The sequence below is a fragment of the Stenella coeruleoalba genome (genome assembly GCF_951394435.1).
Source record: "Stenella coeruleoalba genome assembly, chromosome: 21".
NCBI classification, from domain to species: Eukaryota; Metazoa; Chordata; class Mammalia; order Artiodactyla; family Delphinidae; genus Stenella; species Stenella coeruleoalba.
In genome coordinates, this window is record NC_137167.1 from 23,663,992 (window position 1) to 23,669,084 (window position 5,093).

The 5,093-nt window shown below is 44.6% G+C and overlaps 1 long non-coding RNA gene across 1 annotated transcript; it reads left to right on the forward strand.

Moving 5' to 3' along the window:
* Positions 1 to 1,657: 1,657 nt before the first annotated feature.
* LOC307179789 lies at positions 1,658 to 3,562 on the forward strand. The gene is made up of 3 exons (XR_013825553.1): positions 1,658 to 1,906; positions 2,863 to 3,076; positions 3,464 to 3,562. It is a non-coding gene; the product is annotated as an uncharacterized lncRNA (long non-coding RNA).
* Positions 3,563 to 5,093: the final 1,531 nt, after the last annotated feature.

Here is a 5,093-nt window from a genome sequence, read left to right on the forward strand (position 1 = left end):
ACTTCGATCTTACAGAAGTCACCGAGCGTTTTAAAGGGAGAATGAGGGAATATGCGAGGCGGTGAGCAGGGCTCAGTAGACTCAGGGAAGTGAGAACTCACAGAAAGTGAGGGCAGGGGCGACTGGTCCACGTGAAACCCCCCTGGGTTTGTCAAGTGGAACTTCGTGAAGTTAGCTTCCCCTGCTCCCACAGAGGCTGGGAGCAGGGGCCCTGCACTCAGGTGTTGGCTGGAACAGTCAGTTCTTTGTCAGCCTTGACTTTTCTCAAGCTGGCAGTTTAAGGGGGACTTCGGGTCACCTAGGGATGCGGCTTTGAGCTGTGAGAAACTAGGTTAGTGTTTGTTCAAGTCTATATAGGACAAAGTTGAGATATAGTTGAGAAGAGGGCTCAGAGGAGCCTGGCTGGAGTTTGGTCCAGGAGAGACTCTTCGTCACCGGCCTGAATGGGTCCCCCTCATGTTGAGAATCTTCAACGGTGGTTTTTCAAGCGGCGCTCCCTCCGATTCTCAGGGCAGACCCACTGAACACAGACAGCTGATATTCGGGCTTGCGCCGTGCTGGGCACCCTGACCGCGTGATTCCTGCTCGCTGAGAGAGCATTTGGGAGCGTGGTGGCCTGCTTTCCAGCCTGCCCCAGATGCTCAGTGTGGGGAGGATGCCAGCCAGCTCAGAGGAACCATGGAAACAGGCTGGCTTTGCCATTGGAACTTGGTCTGGATCCTGATTCTGCCACTCATTGTGTCTAAGCTTCCATCTCCTCACCTATAAACTGAGGGGAGGGCCTCTCTCCTTGGGCTACTGGAATAGATGGACTCGTTCTGTACAATGGTGGCATATGAGGAACATTCAGTAAAAGGTCATTCCTTTTCTCCTCTTGTAGAAGAAAGTTCAGAAAGTGCCTGATTTAATAAACAGGCTAAAGACCAAAATTCCCCTTGTAAGTTAGTTGTTTGTAACTTAGAAACAAAATACATTATATTTAGATTCCCGGGACCACTCACAAACACTCATTTATGCTAAATATAGACGGTTTGCTACATGCTTACAACAAAACATGCAGAAGCAAAAACCGTGGTTTTTTTTGGCCAGCAGTTTCAGTGTGCAAGATATTTACAAGGGAGGCATCTGTTCTCTGAAGCGAAGACTCTTCCTGAGAGCGCAGAGCCCAAGCACCTGTAACTCTTGTCACCTCACACCTGGAACTTTCTGTAAAAGTTAAGAGCACAAATTTTAGTGCAAAGCAGACTTGAGTGCACGTCCGGACTCTTCTACTTAGTTAATTGTGGTGTGGGGCAAGCCATTTAACCCACCTAAGCCTCAGTTCCCTCATCTGGGAAACGGGCTAATAATGGAGGGTTCTTACAAGGATCGAATGAGAAAACGCATTAAAAGTGCTTGGTGGACTGTCTGGTCAGCGGCCCCTCGGGATATTCATTTCTCAGCTGCCTCGTGCGCATCCACTGCTCAGGGAAGATCTGGAAAACTGATCTAAATAAAGGGAGAGGTTAAGGAGGAGGACTCATCCCCGCCTTTACGACAGCAACACTTTTCGGGGACTGCGCTTCACGACAGCCATACTTTACGGCAGCCGCACTTTACGACAGCCGCTGATCGCGGCAGGTCGTGGGGCCCTGCTGGGCCATTTTTACAGACTGAATAGGCGTGGAGCTGGAGGAACAGAACGCTAGACAGCTTAATGGTCTTCCAGGCGTGTGTGCAATTTTCCAATTCTCTATAGAAACCCGTGCAGGAAGTCACATGAGCTCCAAGGGCTCCTTCAAGCTCTGAAGCATCCGAAGAGTCAAAGCTCTGGTCTTGGCTTGACTGAGAACTGGACGGTACCCAAAAACACAGATTCGGAAAGGGAATTTTTGTTTCATCTCACTGAAGACTTGTTGGAGGAGGGGTGAGCTTCTAGAAAACATTTACCGATTGTTGATGCCCCTATGAGGCATCAAGAAAGCAATAGGCTTTGGCCTGCAGCCCTGGTGGGCGTTAGAAATGCGATGATGATGACAACGTCCCCGGGTCCCTTAGCTACCCCATTCATTCATTCATTCGTTCATTCACCAAACAGTGCTCCCATTGTGTGCTTGGCACAGTTCTTGGTACTGTGGGCACAGCTGGGAACAAAGCAGAAAACCCCCTCCCGGCCCGCATGGGGCTGACATGCCGGCATGCACCTGTCTTCCAGGAATAATTCCAGAGTATGGGGGGCAGGAAAGAATCAAGCAAAAGCGGGGAAAAGGAAAATTGAAGAAGTAGAAAAGCAGGAGGGCGGAAGCAGAGAATGAAGAAGCTCATGTCAGGGCCTGGAAGAATCCAGCGCCTTCTGTAGGGTGCCTCTGGTTGTTACCATGGTTATTGGTCTCTGGTGGTCATCCTTGAAGTTGAGAGCACGTTTCTGTTATTTTTGCGATATTCGTATGTGACAGTCACAAAGCCTCTGTGTGGGCTGACTAAAACCCACTAGTGAAATCCAATACTGAGGAAATGACCCAGAAATTCTCAGCATTCGGTTTTCTTCTCAAGACTGGGCATATCTACAAAAATTTCAAATATCTTACGCAAAGGTGGCAGGGACTTCATTTGACCTTGTGGTGAATTTATCAGAATATGGTCACAAATCTAGAAAGCAGGACCTGTGTCCATAGAAAGCATGCAATCCAGAGGTGGAGGGTTGAGGGTCTAGGAAGCTCTGAAACGTGGGCCTTGTTAGGACAGGCCTAGGTGGGGTGCCACAGTACGATGCTCAGGCTGGCATGAAGCTTTGAGACTGTGGCCACTGGATGCCTGAAGTTTCTGGGCAGGGCCTGGCTACATGGGACAATGTTTAACTTTCTCACTTTACCATTTTCCCAGGGGGTATCTCTACCCACTTGACTTCCCAGAGGAAAGTCACTTCTCCACGCCCTGCACAGAGCACCAAGTGGACTCCCATCTCATCTCTCCCAACATGTAACTTGACTCCTGGAATTCTGTTGGAAGGAGAGGCCCTCCCTGTTGTAGCATGGGAGAGCCAATCCTGTGGGAAGGAGCTCAACCCTGGCCCTTCCTGCCCACTGCCCTGCCCCAGGTATGTTTTCTCCAGCTCCCCACCTGGGTGTGCCCCTTGTTCTCCCAGATCCTGCAGCCACCACGTGTGGCCTCATTGAGCGCTTGGATCATCTGAGCTATCCCAGTGCAAATATTGGAAAAGAAAAGAATCCTTTTCCACTGATATCAGTCAAGATGATCAAGAGTTTTTTTTATAAAGATTGTTCAATGGCACAAGAAGGAAAAAGGTAACAGAATTCACAAGCTTAGAAGGGAGCGAGCATGGGTCTCCCTGACAAGCATCTGAGTTCTCTTCCCAGACTGACTTGGGCTCAGGTCACAGGCCCCAGCTGTTGGAAACTACACTAAGCTCTTCACCTTTTCAGGTAATTTTAGCTGGCTCTAATTGGACGTCTTCTTCTTTTAGAATCTGCCTGGAAAGTTGGAGGAATGTGGTGGGGCAGTCTTGGGGCTACACTGGAGTTTTGATCTTCCTCTGCTTTGGTTCTGCGCATTGGATGAGGACAGTCTTACCTTACCTGACCTGTCTTTCCTCCTCCTACCCCACCCAGAATGACTGGTAAATAGATAGATGGATGATAGGAGAAATATTTGTTGTAGAACATTGCTTGTTCATTTAAAGTTATAAAAATGGTGAATTTAATATACACTTGGATCGGGGTGGGCAAACTTTTTCTGTAAAAAGCGTGATAATAAATAGTTTTGGTTTTCAGTGTAGTTTCCTATAATAAATATTCATGGGTAATGGTTATAAGCCAGTTGCCCTTGAAACTGTGAAAACAAACTTTTCAATATTACAGAAAAGCTCTTTGCCCTTCTTTATAAACAGCTATCTGTTCAGCTTTGTGATGACAAGATACAGAAATAAGTATCGATTTACCTTGATTGATATGCTAAAAGTTTTGTACATATTCACCAAACATTACCCTATTGTAATTATAAGATGAAGGATAAGCTGCCTGATCTATCTTCTTAAACCACCTATATATATCAGCTAAGGCTGAATTAAGAAATAAGTTGCCTTTAATTCCCATTTCTCTATTGGTTATGAGTTCCAGTTGTGTCATATTATTCCAACTGGGTCAGTTCTGGACCTAATTAAATACTAAGGGATCAACATATAAATATCCTGTCCTTCTGGAACCTCAGTTTCACCTACTGAAGAGTCAGGGAACTGTAGCTCTTTGGAGAGACTCTCCCTGGCTATTTCATCTAAGTAGTTCTACCTATTAATCTCTAAACCATCACCCTGTTCATTTTCTTCACAGCGATTATGCAATCATGTAAAACAAATCAGAGTATTTTCACTCATTGTCAAAATTTTCACTCACTTTTCCCAATTTTTGTAGATATTCAGGATTTTAGATAGAATTTTATTAGTAGTATACTACATTTTTCATTGTATAATTTTTCTTTCAAATATAATGGAGCATTTTATTTGCTTTCTATTTTGAAAATATATTTAACACAACTTTATAGACTTATTTCTATGATTAAATTAAAACATTCCCATTCACTTTTTCTGTATCATAACTTCTCCATTCTAACAAGTCACCCCTTGTTAGAGAGGAGTCGAGTAATTTTTTTGTGGGTATAAACATGTGGATAGTGTATTTTCTTAGCCCTTGTGGATGTGTTCATATCTTTTTATTGTTTTCTCACATGAGTAACAGGGAGGGCTTTCTGTAGAATTGCTGAGTCGAACTTGTTATGTTTCAGACCTCTAGAGGTAGCTCCATTGCCTCTGGTAGTCACTGTTATGGAGTAGAAGTCCAAGGCCGTGCTGATTTTGCATTTTTCTCTCCAGATAACTTAAAAAAAAAATCTGATTACTTATTTTGTAAATTGAAGCATTTCTCAAGGAAATATCCAGATGTTGGACTGTAATTTCCCTTGGTAAAGAATGAGTTTTTACATTTTTAGACTTAGGTATTTTTCATTTCAGGACACTATTCTTTTTTCTTCGCTCATTGTTTTTACTCAGTTGCTTTGGTTCCTTCTTTAGAAATACCAAGTATTCAGAAAAGAGTTCTGTA